At 44.6% G+C, this 12,457-nt stretch overlaps 1 long non-coding RNA gene across 1 annotated transcript; it reads right to left on the reverse strand.

Annotated features, from left to right (window-relative positions):
* Window positions 1-583: 583 nt before the first annotated feature.
* Window positions 584-10,512, reverse strand: LOC123123126 (uncharacterized). The gene is made up of 5 exons (XR_006460527.1): window positions 9,965-10,512; window positions 9,392-9,525; window positions 8,454-9,185; window positions 8,186-8,369; window positions 584-2,325 (listed from the first exon to the last, which is right to left on the reverse strand). It is a non-coding gene; the product is annotated as an uncharacterized lncRNA (long non-coding RNA).
* Window positions 10,513-12,457: the final 1,945 nt, after the last annotated feature.

A 12,457-nucleotide genomic window follows, 5' to 3' on the forward strand; every position in this document is an offset into this window, starting at 1 on the left:
TGTACTTTAGCTAATCAGAATTCCCGTTTTTTGACCTGAGCTAATCGGAATTCTTGAAGGAGTACGTTTAAACTTTCCAACCTGGTTAGTTGGTTCTTCCAGTTACGAGTTTGGTCTGTTTTGCCAAAATGAATTTTTGAATGAACATGCTCCTTTTGTATTACCACTTTGGCCTGAACGTCTGCATAATCTGAATGTGTACGTCCTCATGAGCCTGTATGTGTGCATGAGGTTGAGCTTTTGTGTTCGGAACAAAAATTCACAATGAAATCTGAACGTGTATAGCCAGCGTCGCAAAGGATACAAAGCTAGCATACTGTACATAGCATTAGGCATCAGAGCAGCCATAGTAAGCAGTCAAAATTTGCCTATCCCAGAGTTGAACGCCCTTCCTTCATCCCGGTTGAATGCCGGACGGGTTACCGTCGGGGGGCGCATTGAAGGCGCCATCACAACTCACAAGAGGATAGCCGACGATCGAGCTTGAGCGCGCAGAGTTTGGCAGGACAGCCATCAGATCATGAGGTCAAGGTGATGTGCGGTCCCTGAAACTGTCGATATGATCGATCATCGATGCTCCAGAGAAACAAGAACAGATTATTATTATTTTGCAGGAAAACAAGAACAGAAATTGACACGCCAATGCAACTGCTTACCATGTTCAGGACATAACAAAGATTCAAGCAAGACCCCACAGGCACATAAAAGAATAAAAATTCAGTACACAAATAATTTGACTACAACACTCCACCTTAAGTTCAAGTTTAGCTAGCACAAAGATAGGAGCTAATGGGTTCTGCGCTACAAAAAATCTGAATTCTCAAGTTGTCATGTCTTAGACCAAGACACTTCTGAAGAAATTGAGTTGCAAGACGGTCAATAGTCTTGCTAAGGTTTTTTCCTCCACATTGACACCAGGTACTGCAGCTCGATGTTGGCCAAACTACAAATAAAAGTGAGGAAGTTAGCATCAGTTCACAGTATAATAGTTTCAGAAAGCTAACACTTGACCTATGCATTGTGTCATTGCCGAACATACAACTTAGTAGCTATGCTAACATTTGAACTTCATGTGATTCACATAGTTATGAAGAACATCTCATAATGAGTACGAGGAGCATCCACAGAATATATTGACAACAAAAATCAAAAGAAAGAAGCTTCTTGGGGCACATCCAACATAACAAAACCATGGAGCAGATTCAGGTTTTTTAACTTAGACAACAATATCATAACAGAGAAGGTCACCCAAGCAAGGTCATTCCTGCTACCAATGCAAGTGCAGTTCCATAACCTGTGGATTGCAGATAATTAGACCAGGACAAGTAACATTCAAATGCTTCCTTACAAGAATTCAATACAGTTCATGCATGATGACCAGATCACATCAAGACACCAAAAAGATTTAGGAGAGTACTGGGAAAAAATCCATTCTGGGAAGAAAGACTCTCGGAACGAAGTACTAAACCATATAGTATTTTGAAACATGGAAAATTATAGTTTGACCATGTCCAGCTAGGTTTACATGATGGTTCCAAGTGAATAACAATCACCATTATTAAGACGAAAATGAACACCCAAAAAGAAGCAGTTTATTTGAATTCAGCATACAGAACTACAGAATACAGATGCAAACACCAGCCCTATTTGGATTGAATGTAATTTTGTGTGCTCCCCGTTATTTAGAGCTCAACGTAACAACACACACTAATATATATAGATTCCTCACCAAATCATAAACTGGTTTAAATTTCCATTTAACGAATCTCCCGTTACTTAAATTTCCATTTGATGAAGCAATGACATAAAAAAAATCCATAAAATCTGCTACTCGAACATACACTAAAATTGGTGGCACAAAAAAAGTCATCAGGCATGACGCAAGTAGGATAAAAAATGAAATATGGCCAGAGATTACTAGCTTATGCAAGGAGCATATTGGTGCGAGGCAAATCTGCAATCTGCATTGATTTAGAGAAGGGCTGGCCGAGACTTGGGCCAGTAAGGGCTTCAGCAGAGGGGCGGAGCACTGACTCTGCAAGGCCATTATTTTGTGTATATTCAGAGAAGATAATTATCAGAAGAGTATTAGATTAACTAATCGCTAGCCAGTGCATCCACACATCAACACATGTTATCTGGTACATATTCCAGCGAGATGTCATGGAACGAGCATATTCGTGCGAGGCAAAGCAAACCTGGAATCTGTATCGTGTTAATGGAAGGGTTGACCGAGACTTGGGCCAGTTGGGGCTTCAGCAGAGGCGTGTAGCACTGTAAGGCCATGGTTGCGACTTGCGAGTATATTCAGAAAACCTGTCAATTCTGTTAGAGTTATAATATAAGTCATGTATACCCTTTTGTATTTATCCCGTAGTATAAGGGGTTTCCTGCATATGTACCACACCTGTACATGTATATATATCGGCCTATGGCCTCATGGGAATACAAGTTGCTTATTCCTAACATGGTATTAGAGCTTTAGGTCTCTTTTTTCGCACGCGCAACTCGTGCTACGATCCAATCTCGCCTCGGTGCCGCTGCTGCGTCTCGTCTCCTCCCGCCCGGCGCTGCAGCTTGCGGTCCCTCCCGTCCGGCCCCTCCCGCCCGGCGCTGCAGCTTGCGGTTCCTCCCGTCCGGCCCCTCCCGAGTCCACGTCTTCCCTCCCGCTCGCGGCTGCTCCTCGCTCCCGCCCGCTCGCCCAGCTCTCCGCCGTCGCCGCGCAGGTTGGGACCTGCTGTGCTGAGCGGTTCCTGCAGAACAGCGCTACGGGGAGGGACGAGGCCGAGGCCGCCGGCGCCGCACCTTCTGCTCCCCAACCGGTCTCGTTCCCTGCTGCTTGACGCCTGCCCGACTGCCTCGATCGATCTCTCTGCTCAGATCGAGCATCCCGTTCCCGATTGGAAGGTCTGATCTCTGCTAAAAAAAAATGTCTGCTGCATCGGGCTATGTTGCTGTCCCTCGCTGTCCGGTGATCTTCGATGGTACTAACTACACCGAGTTCGCTGGCTTCATGCGCATTCACATGCGTGGCATCCGTCTCTGGGGTGTTCTTTCTGGCGAGGTCTGCTGTCCGCCACGTCTGGTTCCTCCGGTGGCCCCTACTCCGCCGACTCCACTGGTTCTTCCTACGGATGCTAATCAGGCCGCCAAGGATGCGGCTAAGATTGCTGATGAGGCTGCTGATCGTGCCTATGATGAGAGGGCTTTGGCTTATGAGGAGGCTCTTCAGACGTATCATGGTGCTTTGTCTGTTTACACCCAGTGGCTTGATGATGATGCTCGTGCTGCAGCTGTTCTCACTGCTAGTGTTCTGCCTCAGTTTGCTTCTGAGTTTCTGGGTCTTCCTACTGTCTTCCAGATGTGGACCTGTCTTCGTCAGCGCTATGAGCCCTCTGGTGATGCCTTATACCTTTCTGTGGTTCATCAGGAGCATGCTCTTCAGCAGGGTGACTCTACTGTTGATGACTCCAGGCCGATTTGGAGTTTCATCGCGTCTACGAGTTCCTGTCTCGGCTCCGTAAGGAGTTTGAGCCCCGGCGTGCTCAGTTGCTTGCTTGTGGCCGTATTTCTCTCATGGAGGCGCTTTCAGAGATTCGTGCTGAGGAGACTCGCCTACATGGTGCTGGTTTGCTGGAGGTTCCCTCTGTGCTCGCTACTCGGGTTTCTTCCACTCCACCTGCTGCACCGCCCCATTCTCGCTCGAGTGCTCCGCCGCTCTTGCCCACTCCTTCTGGAGGCTCAGGTCGGCCCCGTTCACATTGTGACTACTGCAACAATGATGGTCATATTGAGTCCCAGTGCTACACAAAGCGGAAACACCTGCGCAAGGCGCGATCATCCTCCTCAGGGACTTCGTCATCTCCCTCGCCAGCTTCAGCCCTTTGACCGAGCAGGATATTCTGAGACTTAAGCGTCTGCTCGCGGCTTCAGGTTCTTCCTCGACGGGTACTGCTGGTTCTGTGACTGATGCTTCCCGCACTGAGCACCCGCCCTCTACACAGTCAGGTACATCCCCATGGGTTCTAGATTCTGGAGCTTCTTTTCATATGTCTTCTCATTCTTCCGCTTTGTCTTCTCTTCGCTCGCTGGATTCTCCGGTTCATGTCTTCACTGCTGATGGTACTCCACTTTCTGTTGCTAGTAGAGGCCATCTTTCTACTCCTTCTTATTCTGTTCCTGATGTTGCTCATGTTCCTCGACTTACCATGAATCTGTTTTCTGCCGGTCAACTTACTGATTCTGGTTGTCGTGTCATCCTTGATGTTGACTCTTGTTCTGTCCAGGATCGTCGCACGCACACTCTGGTTGGGGCTGGCCCTCGCCGCCGTGATTCTCAGGGTCTTTGGGAGTTGGACTGGCTTCATGTTCCTTCCGCTGCCACCACCATCGCCAGTTCCTCCGCTGCTGTCGCTTCTGTTACTGGTTCCTTCAAGCAGTGGCATCATCGACTTGGTCATCTGTGTGGTTCTCGATTATCGTCTTTAGTTCGTCGAGGTCTTCTGGGGTCTGTCTCAGGAGATGTCTCTTTAGAGTGTCAGGGTTGTCGTCTTGGCAAGCAGATTCAGCTACCATATTCTCATAGTGAGTCAGTGTCTCAGCGTCCTTTCGATTTAGTCCATTCTGATGTATGGGGTCCGGCTCCTTTCACTTCGAAAGGTGGTCATGAATACTATATTATTTTCATCGATGATTTTTCTCGTTACACATGGCTTTATTTCATGACTTCACGTAGTGAGGTGTTGTCTATTTATAAGCGTTTTGCTGCCATGGTTCATACTCAGTTCTCTTCACCCATTCGTGTTTTTCGTGCTGACTCCGCTGGTGAGTATATCTCTAAGATGTTGCGTGGTGTCCTTGCTGAGCAGGGTACTCTTGCCCAGTTCTCTTGTCCTGGTGCTCATGCTCAGAATGGTGTGTCTGAGCGCAAGCATCGTCACCTTCTTGAGACGGCTCATGCTATGATGATCGCCGCCTCTCTTCCGCCTCATTTTTGGGCTGAGGCTATCTCTACTTCTGTCTATCTCATCAACCTTCAGCCATCTGCTGCTTTGCAGGGTGGTGTTCCTTTTGAGCGTCTGTTTGATCGCTCTCCCGATTATTCGATGCTTCGCTTGTTTGGTTGTGTTTGCTATGTTCTTCTTGCCCCTCGCGAACGCACCAAACTGACCGCTCAGTCTGTTGAGTGTGTCTTCTTAGGCTACAGTGATGAGCATAAGGGCTATCGTTGTTGGGATCCTGTTGGTCGTCGGATGCGTATCTCTCGAGATGTGACTTTTGATGAGTCTCGTCCTTTTTACCCACGCCCAGCTTCCTCGGTCTTTTCAGTGGAGGATATCTCTTTTCTCACTTTTCCTGACTCCCCTATCACTCCCATCGCGCCTGTGCCTATTCGTCCCACTCCCTCTGCTTCTCCACCCCTCGTCGATTCACCGCCACCATCTTCCCCGGTCTCCTCACCTAGCATGTCACCGGATTCTACACCTTCATCTCCGGTGACTTCTTCGTCGCCACCCCCTGATTCTACCTTGGCGATTCCTCCTTCTCTTGTTCCATCTCTTCCTCAGCATTACACTCGTCGTTCACGACCTGTGGATGCTTCCTTGGATGAGTCGTCCTCTTCCTCTCAGCCTACTTATGGCTTGCGTTCTCGTCCTCGTCCGCCTATTGATCGCTTTGGATTTCCCAGCGCTGGTGCTGCTGTTCTTGAGCCGACTTCTTACCGTCAGGCTGTTGTTCATCCTGAATGGCAGTTTGCGATGGCGGAGGAGATTGCTGCTCTTGAACGCACTGGTACCTGGGATCTTGTTTCTCTTCCTCCCGGAGTCCGTCCCATCACTTGTAAGTGGGTCTACAAGGTTAAGACTCGCTCCGATGGTTCTCTTGAGCGTCACAAAGCTCGTCTCGTGGCTCGTGGTTTTCAGCAGGAGCATGGTCGTGATTATGACGAGACTTTTGCTCCTGTGGCCCATATGACCACTATTCGTACACTTCTTGCCGTTGCCTCTGCACGCCACTGGTCTATATCTCAGCTTGATGTTAAGAATGCCTTTCTTAATGGTGAGCTGTGTGAGGAGGTGTACATGCAGCCACCACCGGGGTATTCTGTTCCTGATGGCATGGTGTGTCGTCTTCGTCGCTCTCTCTATGGCCTTAAGCAAGCCCCTCGCGCCTGGTTTGAGCGTTTTGCTTCTGTGGTCACTACTGCTGGTTTTTCAGCAAGTGCTCATGATCCCGCATTGTTTATTCACCTTTCTCCTCGTGGCCGGACTCTTCTTCTTCTCTATGTTGATTATATGGTCATCACTGGGGATGACCCCGAGTATATTGCTTTGTAAAGGCCCGTCTTAGTGAGCAGTTTCTTATGTCTGATCTTGGACCTCTTCGCTATTTTCTTGGGATTGAAGTCTCTTCTACCTCTGTGGCTTTTTTATATCCCAGGAAAAGTATATCCAGGATCTTCTTGCTCGTGCTGCTCTTTCTGACGAGCGCACTGTTGAGACTCCTATGGAGCTCAATGTTCACCTTCGTGCTACTGATGGTGATCCTCTCCCTGACCCGACGCGTTATCGTCATCTCGTTGGCAGTCTTGTCTATCTAGCTGTCACTCGTCCGGACATCTCTTATCCGGTTCATATTCTGAGTCAGTTTGTTTCTGCTCCCACATCGGTTCATTATAGTCATCTCCTTCGTGTTCTCCGATATCTTCGGGGCACGATCTCTCACCGTCTCTTCTTTCCTAGCTCCAGTTCTTTACAGCTTCAGGCCTATGCGGATGCTACGTGGGCTAGTGATCCTTCTGATCGCCGTTCGCTTTCTGCTTACTGTGTTTTTCTTGGCGGTTCTCTCATTGCCTGGAAGACGAAGAAACAGATTGGAGTTTCCCGTTCGAGTGCTGAGGCTGAGTTACGAGCTATGGCTCTTTTGACGGCAGAGGTGACTTGGTTACGGTGGTTACTTCAGGACTTTGGTGTTTCTGTCACTACACCGACTATGCTCTTATCTGACAGTACAGGTGCTATTAGCATTGCGCGCGATCCTGTGAAGCATGAGCTCACCAAGCATATTGGTGTTGATGCTTTCTATGTGCGCGCTGCTGTGCAGGATCAGGTCGTTGCTCTTCAGTATGTGCCTTCCGAGTTACAGTTGGCGGATTTCCTGACGAAGGCCCAGACTAGAGCACAACATGGCTTTTATCTCTCCAAACTCAGTGTTGTTCCTCCACCATGAGTTTGAGGGGGGTGTTAGAGTTATAATATAAGTCATGTATACCCTTTGTATTTATCCCGTAGTATAAGGGGTTTCCTGCATATGTACCACATCTGTACATGTATATATATTGGCCTATGGCCTCATGGGAATACAAGTTGCTTATTCCTAACAAATTCAAGATGATTAGATCAACTAGTCAAAAACCAGCGCACCCACACATTCCAAAGTAGTAAACTTTGTCATGATAATTGAGTATCATATTTTTTGACGCGTATTGAGTATCATATTCTGAACTTGACATTCAGGATTTGATCCAGCTACAGTTACTCCACAGCCCCTGTTACCTAAACTTAACACTTAAGGGTTCAGCTTTTAAAACTAAACTTAACACTTGACAATCATGACTGAATACCATGCATAATGCTGAATGATTAACTGGCTTTCTTAGCTCGCACTGCACACACACTTGTACTTTTGTTCAGCAGTATTGCCGTGTTCAACAAGTTCGCGGCGATAGGAATAGCTCATACCATACGTATAGTCATGAATTGATCTGAAAGTAGCCCTCCAATATCTCTGCCTACTAGTCTATTAATTGTGATTCGATTATATGGTGGCTGCTGAACCGGTCAGCGGTTACTCCAATCATCTCTGAAATAAGGTACACGCTAACACTGACGCTGCTTGTGCATTGCTGCCATTGTATGCAAATTAGTTGTCTTAACTAATACAGTAATTTCTCTCTGCGACTTTTGCTTTTTTTACTTTGAGAAAGGCACAACACAAGAAAACATGAGATGGATTCCTCTTAACCAGTGAAGTAAATTTTCTCTCTGGGGTTGGAAATTGCTCTTAACCAAAACTTTCCTATTATTGATTCTCAAGGAAGTTCATCCTACTGTAAGCCTAAATTCTGTAATTCATGAGCAACCCCACTGGACTCAGATAAATCAGGGATGGAGCGATAAAAGACCTGAAGGAAATGGAGCATATTAAAATCAATATAGCTCTGGTAAAAGGATGCCCCTTCCCACACAGCAGGTCAGTAGCCAAGCAAGCTCATAAAGTCATACTTCGTATGATAAATTCAGAGATGCCACTTGCCATCATTCAGTATGGCTATGATGAGAACCATGAATAATGCCAGAAGAACAAACCTGCAACCATAAAAGACAGCAAGATTACCGGTGGTGAAATACTGTCATGATTACCTACTATTGGATTTGCTGCTGCATTCTTACCACTATCCGTATGGTGATGCAAACAGCATACATTTGCAGCCAAGTAGTACAAATCGACATAACTCTTGTAGTAGAAGATAACAGGGGAACTTCAGCTGAACTTTAGCATGTAGTTCATCATGCACTGCAAGATGGAGAACACAACGCGGAGGCCAGGCTAGGCTCCGTGAGCACGATATCGACGCAGACCTGGCAGCGTCTGTCGTGTCCGACAGCGCGTTGCCACAGGTGCCCAACAAAATCCGAACAAAGACAATGAACATTAATGATTGCAGGAAGTGCATAGAAAATCCATAGTTTTGATATATAACTCTATATAAGACAAGATTATTTTTTTGCATACAACTGTATCTTGTTGCATAGCAAAACATTTCTATTATTGATTCTGAAGGAATTTATTTACCCTAACATCTTAATATTTCAAGGTTTTAACAAAAGAAGAACATATAGTTTAGGAATGAACGGACTACATGAGTATGAGAAAACATTTATACACATTACTACATATTGATAAACTTTATTATCAGTTGTTTGACTTTAATAAAAAGCAAGATATATCTAACTCTTGTGCGTCTTTGGAGGTTCCTTCGTTGATTTTGCCATGGTAGGATAAGCACGAATGGTAGCATGAACCTTCTTGTACAGTGCTTCCATGTCATCGGCCGCAATATTCTTCTTGATGTACTCACTGAAGTGAGATTGGTACTTCTTAGATTCCTCATCAGCTATTGACTGAAATAAGGGTAGGGCAGAAGTTAAAACGAGATTCAGTAAGCTGCTTCAGAAATAAGAACAAAGTACGCTGCTTTAGGATACTTTATATGGGTGAATCTGGCCTAGATATATCTTCCAGAAAGAATTCATGCATACAACAATGATAGCCCTAGGGAATGACGAAATGGCATTATAATACCACGAGGGCAATGGATCCAACTCACCTTCATGTAGTCAGCAACATGACCTTCATAGATGTATTTGCGGTGAATCTCACCGCCCAGCTGCTTCTTATCCTTCTCGAAGCCAGCAATCTCTTGTCAATGTGCGCAATATCAAGACCGCCATCCAAAGCTCCCTGCAGTAGCCAACAGACTGAAGCGGGTCTCAACATAAACTGTATGCTTCCTAATTCAATAGCTTAGAACCCCCTAAATATAGAATAAAAGAAACACACCAACAACAGGTAATAAATGCTGTCCAAGATTAGGCATACTTCAAGTCCATCAGTGAGCCTTTCGCAGAGCGATGGATCAAACAACACTGCAAGTAAGCTATATATTTTTCTTGGCTTTCCAAGTTTACCAACTACATCCTTTAAAATGTCTATTATTTAGATTTCTAACCTATCCAGCAAAATTATCAATCGTGCATTCAAGATCTGTAGGTAAACAAAATAAAGGAGACTTTTCACCACAAATCTCATCTAGCCACAAATCATAGCATCAGAATAAGAGAACAAAGTTTAACAAAGTGACAACACAAAAGAAAATTAAAGCATTACAGCAGCAGCGCACCATGGCAATCCTGAAAAGCAAAGACTTGTCAGTGTAGAAGGGGTATGTGAAACCCTCTCTGCCTGATCTTTCTACTCTTCCTTGCGACTGCAGATGAAAAGAAAAGCAGAGAACTCGAGGTCCAGATCTCAGATTCATACATCCAATTTTTTTGCCAAAAAAAAGCAAAGTAAAAATTTGAGAACAAAAACCGACTGATACAGCTGCGGGAGCCCTAATAGTTCTGCATAAAAAAAATCTTTATTTTCCCATAAGAAAACTTCTCCATACCAAGTTGTATATTCTTTGACACTTTCAATGGGAAAAATATTCAGCAATAAAAGTGGTCATTGAAGCTAAAGCACCATTCACCTATGCAACAACATAAATTAGTATCAGAGTTCTAACATCAAATGTAGGTGTAGTCCATAGATAAGCTTTTTTTTTTTGCGGGGAGTCCATAGATAAGCTAACTACCTGGAATACCTAGCAATTTAAAATGCTTGAATGAAGCTGCAGAATGAGACAAAAAAGGGAGACAAGAGTGAGAGCAGGGGGAAGACCGGAGGTGGAGGCAAACCTGAACCACCTCGGCATCCTTGCTCTTGCTCCTCCTGTGCCGGGAAGGAGAGGGTTGCGGGGCGCAGGAGATGCGTGGAGTCATCATTGTGCACAAGCTGCAGGTGTTAACGCCCATCTTCTGAGGCCACCGCACGCCGCACGAGCCGCCGCACCACCGCACCGCACAAGCTCCTCGAGGAAGAGGCGGAGCGCGGCCAAACTAAATCTCATAGTCCACCATAAAATTTGGTTAAAGATCACAGTCCGCTAACTAAATCCAAATTGTTCCAAATTTACTAAAGATTCATTTATCCATCAATATAATAATCATCATGCTCAACTATTAGACCTAAAATCTCATAATCCACCAAACATCTTTGACTATTTTCGTAAGAGACAATCTCCTAACTAAATCCAACTAAAACATCATAAATCACAGAGAAATTTGGTTCAATACCACAATCACCTAACTAAATTCAAATTGTTCAAGATTAATTAATACACCAAACATCTTTGACTATCTCCTCAAGATCACAATCAACTAACTAATCCATCAAAACTCTCATAATCCACCATAAAATTTGGTTCAAGATCACAATCGCCTAACTAAATCCAAATTGTTCCAAACTAAATTAAATATCTGTTCATCCACCAATATAGTAACCACCATGCTCATCTACTAGACCTAAAATCTCATAATCCACCAAACATCTTTGATTATCATCTCAAGACACAATCACCTAACTAAATCCAACTAAAATCTCATAAACCACAGAGAAATTTGGTTCAATATTGCAATCACCTAACTAAATCCAAATTGTTTAACATTAATTAATCCACCGAACATCTTTGACATCTTCCCAAGATCACAATCTACTAACTAAATCTATTGAAAATTTCGTAATCCACTGTGAAATTTGTTCAAGATCACAATCGCCTAACTACATCCAAATTGCTCCATGTTTACTAAAGGCCCATTTATCCATCAATATAATAACCACCATGCTCACTTACTAGATCTAAATTAACATAATCCACCAAACATCTTTGACTAACTCGTTGAGATCACAGTCACCTAACTAAATCCAACAAAACCTCAAAATCCACCGTGAATTTGGTTGAAAATTGTTCCAAACTAAATCAAAGATTTGTTTATCCACCAATATAATAATCACCATGCTCATCTACTAGACCTAAAATCTCATGATCCACAAAACATTTTTATTATCATCTCAAGACACAATCACCTAACTAAATCCAACTAAAATCTCATAAATCACAGAGAAATTTGGTTCAGTGTCACAATCACCTAACTAAATCCATATTGTTCAAGATTAATTAATACACCGAACATCTTTGACTATCTCCTCAAGATCACAATCAACTAAATCCATTGAAAAATCTCGTAATTCACCATGAAATTTGTTCAAGATCACAATCGCCTAACTAAATCCAAATGGCTCCATATTTACTAAAGAAATCGCTACTTCCTTGAGATTGAGGTTTCTTCTACCTCTAATGGCTTCTTTATTTCCTAAGAGGAGTATATCCAGGATCTTCTTGCTTGTGTTGCTCTTACTGGTGAGCACACTGTTGAGACTGCTATGAAGCTCAACATCCACCTTTGTGTCCACCTCCACTCCTTGTAAGTCCGGACGGGCGTCCGTTGCCTGGTGACGGGTTGCTATGTGTGCTGTCTTGATCCCACATCCCGTGTTCCCTTGCTGGGCGACACCATGACCGCACGCTCAAGCACCACCAATGGGAGCAAGAACTCAGACAATCGACGCATACCTGAATTTTACCCACGGGACACGCCCGAGAACACGGCGCTACCTATCGTCAAGGCCAAGGGCGCACATTAGGAGAACATGGGATGCTTAATCAAGTGCGTGACACAAAATCCGCAAACAGGACAATGACACCAAGCCGGATTAGCGGGGAACGGAGAGT

This window comes from Triticum aestivum, chromosome 5D (genome assembly GCF_018294505.1).
Source record: "Triticum aestivum cultivar Chinese Spring chromosome 5D, IWGSC CS RefSeq v2.1, whole genome shotgun sequence".
Classification (NCBI taxonomy): domain Eukaryota; kingdom Viridiplantae; phylum Streptophyta; class Magnoliopsida; order Poales; family Poaceae; genus Triticum; species Triticum aestivum.